The following is a 14,903-nucleotide window of genomic DNA, read 5'->3' as shown; positions in this document are numbered from 1 at the left end:
GCACCCGACGCCTGCGTCTGCAGTGGCAGGGTCGGGTCGGGTCTGGCCGGTGGGAGCCCCCCGCGTACACACAGTCGCCCACGCCTGCGCAGCTGCGCTCCCACCCTGAGAAGCGGCCTTGACCACCTGTGCCTCCCATCAGAAGGGACAGGGTGGCAGCAGGGACTCAGGACACCGACTAGCAGCCCGCCCGGCGCTAGGCCCTTGGAAGCGTTGTCCTCATCCTCACAGCCCGTCCACTGGGAGTACCCAGGTGGCTGGCCTCCCGATTTTCACAAAGCCAAATGCAAAACGGTTAACGACGTGCTGAAGGTTAAACAGCCAGGAAGTGGAGGGACTTGGATCTGAATTTAAACTGTTTGGATTTCCTCATGTTGCGAAAAGGAGGGTGTGACTGGTCTCTAAGCCCATCCTTGTCCAGGCATTAGATGCAAAAGGTCCCTGGGCTGGGGGCTTCTGGAAAATTTCAATGGCAGAAAACAGTCCAGAGCTGGACAGCACCCCCGAGAGGCCGAGGGGAGGAGGATCGTGAGTTGTAATAGCCAGCCGAGACTACATAGTGAGAGCCTGTTTAAAAATAAATAAATAAAATAATAATAGCAATAGTAGAACTGAAGTGCAATAAGCCAAGGACAGCGCAGAAAGGTACTGGGGCTCACAGAGTTTTACTGAGCACTTACTGCAAACTGAGTAAGATAACAACCCCTGTCTCGTAGAACTGAGGTCTAAATACAAGAGAGCAGACAATTTGGACCTACAAGGAATGGGGAAAAGATAGGAGCACATGGGTACAGCATGGATAAAGCCTTGGCAATAAGGATTAAAAAAAAATCTGGGCGGTAACAAGAAGAGAGACCTGACCGTGGGAAATTATGTTGGATGAAAGAAATCTATTTTAAATGCAAGGCTGAAGAGCTGAGGCTTTATCCTTAGTCGCTGGGAACCACTAAAACCATATTTCAGGCCAAGAATCATGGTGTGGAGAGTAAGAGGCATTAGAAGGGAGAAGGGAGGAACTGGAAAATGCCTATTCTGTGCCTCAGTTTTGCCATCTGGAGAATGGACTTGAAGAACTGTTAAAAGGACTGTAGGGTAGAAAGGCACATCCTAGAATGTCAGAGCTGACGGAGCCCTTCAATGGACCACTGTCCAACCCTCATCCTGCGTAAAAGGAAGCTGAGCTCTAAGGCGGGCCCCATTGTGCAGTGAGTGAGCAGAACTGGGGCCACCATCCCAGGTCTTCTGCATCCCAGGCCACCCGCAACCTGTGATACTAAAATGAGAACCTCTACTCAAGAGACAGGAGTTGAGAGCCAGACAGTGGCGTGCCCTACAGTCCCAGCGGTTAGCAGCTGAGGAGAGAGGATTGTGTGAGGTCAGGGGTTGGAGACTGTCCTGGGCAACACAGCAAGACCTCTGTTTAAAAACTTTTTTAGGGGCCGGGGATTCAGCTCAGTGGTGCCGCCACCTGCCTCACAAGCACAAGGACCCAAGTTTGATCCCTGGTACCAAAAAAAAAATTTTTAAAAAACGAGTTAGGGCCTGGAAGAAGGCCTTCATCGAAGGTTTCCCTGTGCTTTGAAGAATCACTTTTCCTGGTGGAATTGAAGTTAGCAGACTAGACTGATCTTTCCTCAGTGAATATCTTAAAAGCGTGGTAGACAGTATTTCATCACCCACCTCAGCCTCCTTGAGAATGGGGCTCTCATTCTCCACGGAGGATAAGGGGAGCTCCAGGGTTCCACGCAGCTCTCGGAGGACTTATCACTCTTCCAGCTTTTCAAACCATTTTAGACTGAGATTAATTTTCAAATGGACAAAGTTAGGTAGAGCAAGAGCACTCTGAATAATTGATTTTGTCATGCGCTATGACTTGAATGTATGCCCCAGGGAGCATGTGTTAGACGTTTAATCCCCGATTCAACAGTGTTAGAAAGTGGGTCCTACTGGAAAACATTTGGGTTCCCCCTTCGTGAATGGATTGAGGTTAGTCATGAAAAACCTAAAGAGAATATCCCAGGCCCTTTTTATTATTTTGGTTTCTGCTCTCCTACCTTTTGCCATGGGATGGCACAGCAAGAAGGCACTCATCAGAGGCAGGCACCATGCCCAAGGACTTCCAGCCTCCAGGGCTATGGGGCAAATGAACTTCTCTTCATAAATTAGTCTGTGGAATTCTGTGGCAACACAAAATGGCTGAAACAGCAAGAATAAATGACCCTTGATCCTCACACAGAGCTTTTCCTTCCTCCTTGTCAAGCTTCTCCATCTCTGCTCCAGCCTCCCATTCACCCCTTAGCCCAGTGTGGTTGGACCCTACCTCGCCAAGCCCAGTAGAGCCCGAGAGGACATGTCATAGTCCTTCTCTCTCTTCTCTCTCTCTCTCTCTCTCTCTCTCTCTCTCTCTCTCTCTCTCTCTCTCTCTCTCTCTTTCAGTACTGGCGATTGAACCCAGGACTTGATGCCTTACCCCAACCTTTTCCTCTCCCCTAATTTGACTGATTCATTGATATTTTCAAATAAAAAAGCTGTAATGCAAAGATTCTCATCATAACAAATGATAACACACCCTCCTCTTGAGCTGGGCATGGTAACGTGTGTGTGTGTGTGTGTGTGTGTGTGTGTCTTGTGAAGATCCCAGCTACTCAGGAGGCTGTATCACAAGTTCAAGCCTACCCTCAGCAACTTAACAAGACCCTTGCCTCAAAATAAAAAATAAAGAGCAGGGATGCAGCTTAGAGGTAGCACAGGCCCTAGGTTCAGTCTCCACCCTGAGGGAGAAGGGTCCTTTTCATGCATTCAGCTCTTACCTCACCTGTGCTACCTCATCTTGCGGAGTTTCCCTGTGCACTTCTGTTACTTTTCCCCCTCCCTTTTCCCATCTTTGGCCACGTGGACAGATTCCTTCGGCCTCTTCAGTTGTATAAAGTTTATTCCCAGCTGGGTGTAGTGGTACACACCTGTCATCCCAGCACTTTGAGAGGCTGAGGCAGGAGGATCACAAGTTTGAGCCGAGCCTGGGTAACTTGGTGAGATTTGTCTCAAAATAAAACAGGGCTGGAGCTATCACTCAGTGTGAAAGCCCTGGATTCACTCTCCAGTAAAAAACAAAAACAAAGCAAAACACCCCTATACAAGTTATGATGGTCACCATGAAGTTTTTAAAAGTATACCCTTTAACAGTGTCTATGTAATAATGTTCCCAGCCTTTCTCCCCCTAGCTTTATTTTTGAGACAGATCTCACCAAGATTCATATATCAGTGTTGAAATGTGTGATCTGCCTGTGTCAGCCTCCTGAGTAGCTGGTATTACAGACATGTAGCACTGTACTACAAAATCATTCTTCCTCTGTCTCCAGTGTAAACTCTAATCTGATACTCCTCTGGGCTCCGTCCCTGGCCTTCTTATTTTGCCTTACCCTGAGGAAACCCAACCATGCTTGCTGTGTGTGTGTGTGTGTGTGTGTGTGTGTGTTACTGGGGATCAAACCCAGAGTTTCACATATGCTAAGCAAGTGCTCTTTCTCCAGTCCCCTTCTTTTTCATGCCTACTCTTGGGGGGAAATTATCCTCTACTGGGTTCCCAGCATTAGATGAGGGACTTTTGCAGAGATGGGCATGTTTTTGTTTTCTTTTTCAGGATACGCCTAGAAAGAAGGTACCGTTCACAGTCCCACTTCATAGTTGTGGAAACGCTCAGAGATGTTCAGTGGCTTAAACAAAATCAGCAGCCAATAATCAGCAGAGCCGGTCCTCAAACCACTGTAGTCCCAAGCCTAATGGCCCCACCTCACCCCATAGTATAAGCAGGGAAGGACTCAAGGTGTGGCTTCCTTTTTAGGGTCATTTACCTTGTAAAAAGCAGGCACAAGCCTCCTCCTGCCTCTTACTAGCATCCATTGTCTTTGTCCTGGGAAGAAAGCTTCCGACTCCTCATAGCCTATAAATAAAGATCAGCACAGCCAGGTGAGACAGGTTGTTTACTCCCAGGGTTCTAAGTCTAATCAGTAAGCGTGGTCTAGAAGAGACCAAGCGACCCCTGAGCAAGATGAAGGGGCCAGTGGTGAACATCAAACACACTGTGTTGTCCCAGGGATTAGAGTTGGTCCCCCCCTACTGGGGCCAGGCATCCATCTTTACCTGGTACAGGTAGAGGACTGAGCAAAAACCCCTCTGGCTTCCGGAAGATGTAGGTGTCCTTCAGTGGGCAGAAAAGAACAGGATTCTATACTTGGGTTGAATCCTGTTCTGTCAGTTTACCAGCTGAGAACCCTTGGGCAAGCCACTTGTAAAACAGGACTTACCACACGTGTTTCTTAGGTTTTTGTGGTGATTGGCAGATACATGGGTGTACAGTGCCTGCACAGTAACAGCGTAGGAGAAGCACTAGCCATGATAGCTGTATAATAATTTCCTCCTTAGCCAGGCATGGTGGAACATGCCTTGTAATCCCAGCACTCCAAGGGCTGAGGCAGGAGGATTGCCACAAGTCCAAGGCCAGCCTGAACTACATAGCAAGACTTGTCTCAAAAAAAATTCCTCACTGCATCCCACCATGAGCCAGTGGGAATGATCGCTCACCAGGCAGGACTAGATTTCCAAAGCCTTGCCAGAAACCTCCAGTGGAACACAGTGAATATGAGACCCAGAGAAGGCACAGCCTCAGTTTTGGGTTGGTTTTTTTCTTTCTTTCTTTCTTTCTTTCTTTCTACACACGCTGGGACATGCTGAGCTGCCTGAGAAGTCTGAAGACCAAGGGACATTTTACAAAGGAGACTTGGTATTGTTCTCGAAAGATGGGCTTTTATACTGTTGGCATGGTTACCATCTTGAGCTGGAAGGGTCACCTGCACATAAATTTAATGTCACCCAGACGGGATTTCTTTCCCCCTCAAGGCAAGCTGCTTGCTTCTAAGGTGACTGGCTGATTCCCTAACCAACCATGACCATCGGCAATAACATGGACAGCACTTTTGTTTGTTAAAAGCATGCTCTCTTCTTGGCTTGAGGGTAAAGACATTACCCCTGGTATTGTCTCCCCAAATCCCCACTTGGAGACAGATTGTTATTCCCATTAAATGGATAAGGAAACTGAGACGTAGAAGGGTCAGAGATTTGTGGTCACCCAAGTGTCTCCTGTTCACTCCTGTTTTCTGCCATTTGCTTTGACCTCAGAGTCAAATTTTGTTGATACCAAATCCCTCCCCCTCTGTCTGAGACTGGCCTGAGCACACAGATTTCAGGATCATCCAGAGCCTCCTGTCACTCTTTCAAAGCCTGCCTTGGAAGCAGACTGGCACCCAAGGCAGCTTTCGGCATTAAGAGGTGTGAAAATGTCCTGGTAGCTGCAATCTGTGAGCTAGTAGAGCTCAGAGCCCTATTCACAGCCTCCACCTCCCTCAGGGTTGTGCCAAGGAGCTCAGCTCCAGAGGAAAAAGACAAAGCTGTCACCTGCGAAATTGCAGTTAAAATGAAGGCAAAAAAGAGTTTTGCTGCAGGCCATGGTGGCTCAGGCCCGTAATCTCAGCACTTGGAGCCTGAGGTAGGAGGATGGCCACAAGTTCGAGGCCAGCATGTGCTACATAGTGAATTTCAAGGCCAGCCTGAACTACATAGTAAGATCGTGTCTTTAAAAAAAAAAAAAAATCAGAGGTTGCTTCAGTTCTGCAAATGATCAGTGAACTTGTTTCTTTTTTTTTTCTTTTTTCATTAAGTTTATTAGTACTTTTTGGGTATACAGTACAGTTACATTCATCATTGGGAGGAAACTTGTGTTTCTAGCAAGAATTTTCTAGATCCTTTGGCTTAAACTTTCAGAGCAATTTCTTCCAGCTTCTTCATGGTTCCACTGAGAAAGTAGAGGCCAGGGCCCAAGAAAGCTGTTACTTTGCTTCTGAGTGTTGGGTTTCTTTTCAGGGGGTGGGGGGAGGAGACTAGAATGGTAGATGACAAAGTTCTTGCTTTTTCTATCACTGAAGATCTAGCTAGGACAATTTACCCCTGGAAGATCAACATACAATAACAAGTGAAGAGGTGAAACAAGGATGCTTCAAAAGGCAAATGTTAGGGCTGAGGCTGTAGCCCAGTGATAGAGCTTGCCTAGCGTGTGCGAGTTAGGTTCCATCCCCAGCACCAGACACACACACACACACACACACACACACACACACACACACACACACGGACAGTGTTGGGACCATGTCAGTGAAGCGAAGAAAGAAATTACTTCATAGCAGGCCATAAGTCAGCAGTTTGCCAGTATATCCCCACTTGATTAAGGCAAGATCAATGTCATTCCTATTTACAAAAGAAGAAACTGAAGCCCAAGGGGGGAAAATGCCTTGCCCAATCACAGGAGAGAGAACAAGGAATAGGAACCAAACTGCAGACCCACTCCATCTTCACCATTCTTTCTGCTGCCGTCCCTGACCTTTGAGAGTCACAGAACATTCTTCTGGTTGTTGAGCTGTGATCATAACTGTCATGAACAGCTGCTTAAACCACACCGTGCAAAGTAAAAGAGCGGGTCACTGAGTTTTCACCAAGGTTCCCTGCCAGGCAGGGAAACATCTCTTCCTCCCCAGGATGTTAGTAGGAGGCAAACAGATTGTTGAAGCCTTCTGGCTTCTTCCAGACAATGGCAGCAGGCTGACCTAGACGCAGGAAACAGAGGATGAAACCACCTGCGAAGGCTGACTCCGGAGGCTGGTCTCTGCAGACACAACATTGAGCTGCTCCTGGGGTCCCCATGAGAAGATAGCAGCTCCTCTACTGGGGTCTTCATAACCTGACCCTGATCCAGCTTTCTAAATTCATCAGCCACTCCCTGAACATCCTGGGCTTAGTAATATGTTCCCAGACTCTGCCCATAAATTTTTACCGGCTAAATGTCCTTTCCCATCCTTTCAATTCTTTCTCTGTGTCTAAAGTCCTTTAATACCCAGTTGAAACCTTTCTTGCGCAAAAAAGCCTCCCAAATGTCGCCAGCAAGTATTCTTACCATCCACCTATCCTACCCTGAACCCTGATGTCAGCCATTGTATAGAGTGACATCAGTAGGACATTTACTGGCCACGTACTAGGCGTCAAACTGTGTTTTGCCATTTAATGTAGTATGTGATCTAATTTAAGTAACATGCCTATTCCTCTCGTACCTGTTAAACAGATGGAGAAAGTGAAGTTCTCAGAGGAGCATTTACTTACCCAAGGTCCTACAGGTAGTAGAGGAAGAGTTAGGATTTGAACACAGGTCTTTCTCACTATACAGCTTACGCTCTTTGTCATTTAAACACTCACTTCCCACTTCTCCAGGAAGTTGCCTTCTTCCTTGTGGCGCTGAGGACGGGGCTTGTGTTTTGTTAATCATCTGGAGCCCTTGGATGCCTGGCTGAGTGTCCTGAACTCACATACCGTAGCTCCATGAATGCAATCACACCTTCTGTGTTTTGGAGAAATCCTACCACAGAGCCCTTTCTGTGAGTGGCCAGAGTCATTTTGTTCTTTTCTTTTTCTTCTTATTACCCCAGGAGGGAGAATACTTTAATTCCACTGACAGCTGATGGATTGACAGTTGAGTGTAAGATAAAAGGAAGAGAGAAAGGGAAAGGAAAGCAAGATTGCAGGAGCTAAAAGAAGCTGAAAGTAGGAGGATCTGGGGACGAATTTGGCTGAAATTCTCAGAGTATAAGAGGAGCTGCCCGGCCTGGCCTCCAGTCCCAGCTCTTCCCCTATTAGTAGCAAAGGAAACCTGGACAAGTTGCCCCACCTCTGAGCTTGTTTCCTCTTGTGTATAATGGGCATGTCACAACAGTTCTGACCTTGCTAGACCCTCTGGACTGTTGCAAGGAGGACAGAGGCTGTAACTGAGGGAGGGACTGGGTGCTGACTACTGGGCACGATAACAGTGCTACAACTCCTTTAAATGCAGACAGTTGCAGGATCTGCCCAACCTGAAATGCCCTCCACATGAAATCACTGGGCCTTAAAGGCTTAGGGGTAGAACAAAGCTTAAAGAATCACAGAGCCACGATAAATATCTTGCAGCTAATTCAGCTTGCTTTCTTACTCCAGGAGCCAGTACAGCATGATAGACTGTTGGTCATCTTTGCCAGCAGCTGGGCCTGGCTCCACACTCTGACACCCCCATGTTCTAACTGCGGATGTCACTTTTTGCTCTTCTAAGACTGGTTCCCCGTCTTTAATATGGAATTTAAAGTGGCTCCCTTTCCTTAGCGCTTTTGGGAGGATCAGAGGCCCAGGCAATGACAGCTGGTCATTCAGCTGTCCTAGTTGGGGTGGAGTACCGGGACTCAGAGAAGGAAAGTGATTCACCCACAGTCACACAGCAGGTTAGAAGTAAACCAAGCCTGTGTCCAGGCCCCCACAAGCCCGAGCCTCTCAAAGTCCAGACCTGGGCTTATCCTTACACAGCTGCGGCCTCGCTTAAAAGAGGGTGGAGGCTCTCCTCAGAAATGCAGGCACGAACTCACGCTGGGACCACGGGTGGGATTCTATCTCACACTGAGCAGGAACAACTTCTGGGGTTGCCTGCGGCTAGAGTGTGGCTAAATGCACAAGCCAGAGGCCGAGGTCATGAATCTAGCATCTAACGTCTAATCCCCAATATAACTGTGGACTGAGCCTCAGTGTCTCTGTTCAGCACATGGGAGTAAGAATTCCTGGAAAGGGGGAAGAATCACATAAAGGCCAAGAGTTATTTTCAGAACAGCCACCCTGAGCTTTCACTGTGCACCTCCCTCTGTGTGCCAACCTGTGCTACCACTACCCCTTGGCTTTATTTAGGTCTCACAGCAACCCTGTGAGGTGAGAACCCAGTTTGCAGAGAAATGGCTAAAAAGAAGCGAAACCAGACTCTGAGCTCCAGTTCTGCTCCCTCTGCCTGAAACATTTCTCCTTCTTTTCCTACCTAACTCAGTCTCCTCCTTCGGGCTGAAGCTGGCTTCCTTTGGAAGGATCCCTCGGTGGTCAGGCTTGGGGGTGTACCTGTCCCGGCCTACAGTGTTGAATTTCTCCCTTTTCTCTACCAAAAGGGTGGCTCCGTGATACGAAGACCTTGACACTCGCAGCTGCATCCCTAGAGCCTAGCGCTGTGTTTGACCTACAGCAGAGACTCAGTGAATACTTCCCAAAAGACTGAACGCATCATTGCCAGCATCAGGATGCCATCCGGGGCCCAGAGGGAGCCAGGAGGATCAGAGAAAAGCTTTTGGACTCTTGCCATGCCTTACATTAGCAGCATCTTCTCCAGGCCCCGACAGCCAGCCTCTTGGGATGCCATTGCAGCCAGCTGAATTCCGGTTATGGCCTCACCTTGGGAAGGCAGCTGCAGCCCTTACCAAGCAGTAATTGACATCACAGTGGTATCAGGTGCTGCCCTTTTAATATTTAATGGGGCCTTCACTGCAGCAGCGCTGCAGGCAAGAAAAGCTGTAAGGGGCTATGTTGAGTCTCCGCTGGGTCATGCGAAGGGCACAGATGTGAAAGGGTTTCTAAACCACAAAGCCCCCAGCAGACGAGCGTTTGAGTCCATGGCTTAACTCAGAAAGAGCCAAAGCAGCATGTGCCTGCAGTGGAACAAGAAGACTGCTGACTGAGCCCAAGCCCTAAATAAATGGGGGATTAGGGCTCCCAGGGACATTTCCTAGAGACAGTGGGAGGGCTGAGTACTGGCGCCAGCCAGACCTGGACTTTGTGCCAAGATTGCCCTGCACAGCTGTGTGACCAGGGCAGCAACTAGACCACTGAGCCTCAGTTCCTTTATCTGTAAAATGGAGATAATGCCTTCCTTGCAGGGCTGCTGGGGGATTAAATGAGACAAGGGACATAAAGAACTCATTAGCACACAGCAGACTTTCAACAAATACTGAGTTCCTTTTCCCAAACCAGGCATGGCACCAGAATTTGCAGCAAGGAGATAAGGAGGCCTTTGTGCACTGGCTGGTCAGACATGGTACTGGGAAAGTAGGATCAAGGAGGTACAGGAAAGGTGACCTTGACTTGGACTTCTCACTGTAGTGAATTCATACCAGAAGAAATATCAGGAACAGGATGGGCAGGCAGCGCCAGGATGGCAGAAGCAGAAGGCCTTTATGGATCATCTCTGCAATCACCTGACCCCTTTGTTTGACAGATGACCACACTGAGGGTCCAGGAAGGGGAAGACAATCCCAGAGGCTCACATTGTGGAGCTGGGACCTCACCTGGTCAGCAGTCCCCTAGGACTCCATCGGCTGAGGGGTTTATCCAGGTGGGGAGGCAGATGAGTCCAGGTGGGGACCTATGTCTTGTTTGCTGGCCGAGATGATAGGAGGAACCTCATACCCTATCCCCTCTGATCTCTTGCCAGTCCATTTTGCCCCAAATCTTGGGGGCTTCCCCAAATGTAAATTCTGACAATGTCCTCTCACTACATAAAACCCTTCTGTGATCCCACATTTAGGGTCACCAGAGAAAAATACAGGAAGCCCAGTTTAAAACTGAAATCTCAGATAGATCATGGACAAAGCCTTAGTATAGAAATGTCCCAGATACGACGTGCATTTACTTGTACTAAAAAAAGATCTGTTGTTTATCTGAAATTCAAATTGAACAGGACACCCTGTATTTTTATTTGCTCAATCTGGAGTCCTATGTACATCACTCTTGGGGATGGGGTTGGGGGTTAGAGTCTTTATCTGGCCCACAAGGCCTGTTTAGGCCCCGAGCTCATACCTCCCCTCTCTTACACGTGGCATCTCCACTTCAGGCAAAACTCTCCGCCTTTGCTTGAGAATTTCAAGCTGGCCTTCCTGTGACCACTGCAGTTATTGGTACCTTCTACCCCTCCCAGTGCGTAGCCCGACTCATTGTTCAGGTCTCGGAAGCATTGTCACTTCTCCCTTGTGCCAATTAAGAGTGTCAGTTTGGCTCGGGAGCTGTCTAGAGGATCAGTAAAGCATACTTGTAGGTGTGTCTGGGTGGGTCACAGAAATGTGACCTTAGGCACTGTATGTGGTCTCTGGCCCTTTCCTCTCTAGCACTGTTTCCCTTCTCTACTTCCCTGAGGCCATGAACTGTTACCCCACACCCTTCTGCCATGATGTTCCTGCCTTGCTGTCAGCTAACCATGGACTGAATCCTCTGAAACCATGAGCCAGGTAACCCCCTCCCTCTTTAAGCAGTCGGTATCAGGTAATTTGCCCCAGCAACAGGAAAGCTGACTAATAAACTCCTCGAATCCTCCATAGCCCTCCGGGTCTTCTCTGGATCCCTGAAGTACCTTTGGTGGTCTACCTGTCTGTCCTGTTTACTTGATGCAGAGTAAGGGGTTCAGCAAAATGTTCATTATATCGAATTGTTAAATTCCAAAGCCTCAGATACTTCCCCTATGAAGTCTCCCTTCCTTTAGTCAAACCTATGTGCTCCTCATGGCCCTGTGGGAATCTCATCTCTTCTAGGCCTTCCCTGGGTTGCCAAAATCCTCCCATTCTTTCCTTTTGAGACTTACCTGGTATGTCTTGGTCACCATGCAGGGCCCAAGCAATTTTTTTTTTAATCTCATAAGCTCAGCAATTCTGACTCTCCTCCAGTGGCCTGCAGTGAGTGCTAAGCACTGTGCCTTCTTGCCAGATGGTGCTCAACAGACACTGGTGAGCTTGTAGGATGACAAACAGATTCTGTGTGTGATTCTCTTCCCACCCAGGGGCTGGTACTCAAACCCTAGAACCTGATCTTCATGTATCCTCTATGCCTATACATCCTCTTGTATCCTATATGACTACAAAGGGTGTAGGGCAGCAGCCTCCTTTCCTATTTTACAGAGTAGGAAACCAAGGAAGTGAAAGAACTCATTGCTCAAGGCTCAGGCCTCGGCTTCCATCTTATCTCAGCTTTTCACCTGCTATTCCCCTGCCTGGAACATTCTTCCCAAAGATATTTGTGTGGCTCACGTGGCAGATTAAAGAGGGCCACAAATATTTTGTTGCTCCTTTCATCAGAGGGGGCATCTCTCGCTCTACCTACTGAATCCAATCTGACCTTGTAACTTGTTTTAACAGCAGTGTAGAAGTGATCCTTTATGAGTTTGGGATTTGGGCCTTTGGAGGCCTTGCAGGCTTTTGCCTCCATCCAGGTGGGAAGATACTTCTAAATCCTTCCATCAGGCAACCAGTGTAACCAACTGAAAGATTAGAAGCCATGTGACAGGAGCTGAAGTACCCCTGCCAACAGCCATCATCAGCTACCAAACATATAAACAGAGCCTTCTTGCACCTTCACCGTGCCTCCAGCTGAACGTGACCAGGAGAAACAGGAATCACCCAGGCTGACCACAGATCCACGAGCTGTGATCATGGTTATTGTTAGGCACTAAGTTTAGGGGTACGTTAACAGCCGTAGATAACTGATACAAGGGCCTCCTTGTTCAAGCGTCTGCTCAGACGTCACCTCCTCAGAGAGCCCTTTCCTGACAATCCTAGCTAAAACAGCACCTCTCCACCACATCCATCCCCACCCCTCCACCAGGCTGCTCTGTCTATCCCATTATCCTGTTTCATCCTGTCACAAGGCTTTTATCACCAGCTGAAATCATGATTGATTCACTTATGGGTCTGTTTGTTCTCCTCCTCCACTGAGCTGCAGTTTTCACAAGGCGGGGGCCATAATGTTTTTTTTCCCTCCTCCACCTCCTTCATGTGTCGGTGGGCGTCTTGGTGTCCACACTGGGAAGATGCCTCCAACTGTTTTTGGTGGAGAAACTGTGTGCTTGGCCCTTTCATGCTTAGGGGAGAAGAGTGGCAGGTGTGAGCTCTTGCCAGATTGTCTTCTCCAAAACCAGTGCCCTTGGGAGGACAAGAGGGTGGCCAGGCGATCAGGCTGTGTTTGGGCCAAGAGCTGCAGGGATCCCAAGATGAGCAAGAAGGAAAGGCTACTGACAAAATGTTCATTTTCAGCAGGGTCTCAGATTCAGATAAAGGAAGGCACTGGGGCTTCTTTCCACACCAATAACAAGCAGCCCAGCCGCACTCTCCTGCAATGTCATAATGCTGAGAAACTGGGTAATGGGAGAGAGTTGAGGACGTTGAGTCATTCCCCGAGGCTATTTCCAGGTCCCTAGCAAGAAGCTAGTCCTCAGAAGCAGTCCCCTGCTTTTTATTTCAGTGCCTATAAATTGATCCAGCCATAGCCTCAACTGAGGAAAACATGAGCTTTAAAAAGCAAAAGGTTCAGTTCTAGATGCCCCTTGGAGCTACCATTCTCCATTCTTGTGAAGAAGAGAGGGCCTCACTGTGGTGCAAGTCAGGTGGCTTGAGTTCTGGCTTCACTGCTGTGTGACCTTGGGCACACTGCCCAACCTTCCTGAGCACTGGTTTCTATAGCTACCAACATAGACAATGATCTGGGTGTGGTGGCAGCGGCCTGTGATCCCAGTACTCCAGAAGCTGAGGCAGGAGGATGGCCACGAGTCTGAGGCCAGCCTGGGCTAGTAGTGAATTCAAGGCCAGCCTGAGCTACATAGCAAGACCCCATATCAAACAAAACAGAATAACACAAACAAGCAAACAAAAAACCCATAGACAGGGAAGACCTAACATGTAAAAGCTATAGATGACAATTCAGCAAGATCATGTGTGCCCGCCACAGTGTCAAGCACAGGGAAACAGTTAAACCGATCGTAATTAAAGTTGTTTATTTCTTTACCTGTTGGTGTATGGGCAAGCAGAGGGTAGGTTTTATAGTTAAACATGGACACTTTCCGTGGAGCAGGCCCACGTTTAGGGTTGCCTAAGGATCGGGGTTAGAGTGCAAAATTCTTGAACCACATCCGAGTCTTCCCAACTATCATCTTTCTTTCTCACTGTGGTACTGGGGATGAATCCAGGGTCTCAAATAAGCTAGGCAAAAGCTCTATCATCAGCCTCCTATGCTTGCAGCCCTTCAGTCCCTAACCCTAACGGGCCTCTCTAACCGATGAGAGGGTCCCTCATATGGATAACAGTGTGTAGTAGTAGCCTGAACGAGATTTCAGAAGGGTTGGAGGCCCAACTTTGGCACTAACACGTTGTGTGACATGGAACAGATCCCTGCCTCTCTCTGAGCTTCACCTCCCCATCTGTAAAATGGGTCACTGATTCCTGAGTTATAAAGCCGCTAGGTTTGTTGAGATGATCAGATAACTTAGATGGAGGAATGCTATAAATAACATTATCTGCCTATGAATAAAAGGGTGTTGATACTAAAACAAAGGGACTCCTGCATTCTTGAGTGAGGACTCTAAAGCCTGCAAACCAGGCAATAAAATATGAGTTCAAATCCTGGTTTGCAACTTGCATGACTTTGCAAATAACCTTTGGCATTGCCAGAAGTTGGGTTTTTCTTCTACAGGAGATAGGAGCCCTGGGGTAAAAGAAGGGCTGGGTCGGTGCTGCAATATTAGGACAGACAAGATGCAGAGGGGTCTGTCAACCTCCCCAAAGCCCTAAACAACCAGGGAAAATTCCCCATCTGCCTGTGTGTTTAAAGGGACAACCTGTTCCCCTTTCCATTCCCTGCAAGCGGCCCTCTGCATCTCAGCCCACCCCAGGTAGATGGTGACTCAAGTCATTCTGCAGAGACTGGTCCCTCTGCCTCTGTTGCCATGGCACTGCAGCACAGACTGACCAATCAGGAAGGAGACACACATCTGAGCCTCTGTTGCTAAAGCCAAAGCAAGATGTCTTAGCCAATGGGAAGGATGGCAGAGTGGAGCCACCATGGAAACCTCAGCATCGAATTCAAACCATGTTTTTCTCTCCATGTCTCATTTGTAGTAGGTAGGTTGGGTTTTCTTGCACACACACACACACACACACACACACCCGCCCTCTTTTTTTTTTTTTTTTTTTTTTTTTTTTTTTTTTTTTTTT

Source organism: Fukomys damarensis, unplaced genomic scaffold, assembly GCF_012274545.1.
Source record: "Fukomys damarensis isolate Sample0158 unplaced genomic scaffold, DMR_v1.0_HiC HiC_scaffold_12, whole genome shotgun sequence".
Taxonomy (NCBI): Eukaryota; Metazoa; Chordata; class Mammalia; order Rodentia; family Bathyergidae; genus Fukomys; species Fukomys damarensis.
Note: the sequence above shows the minus strand (reverse complement) of the source record.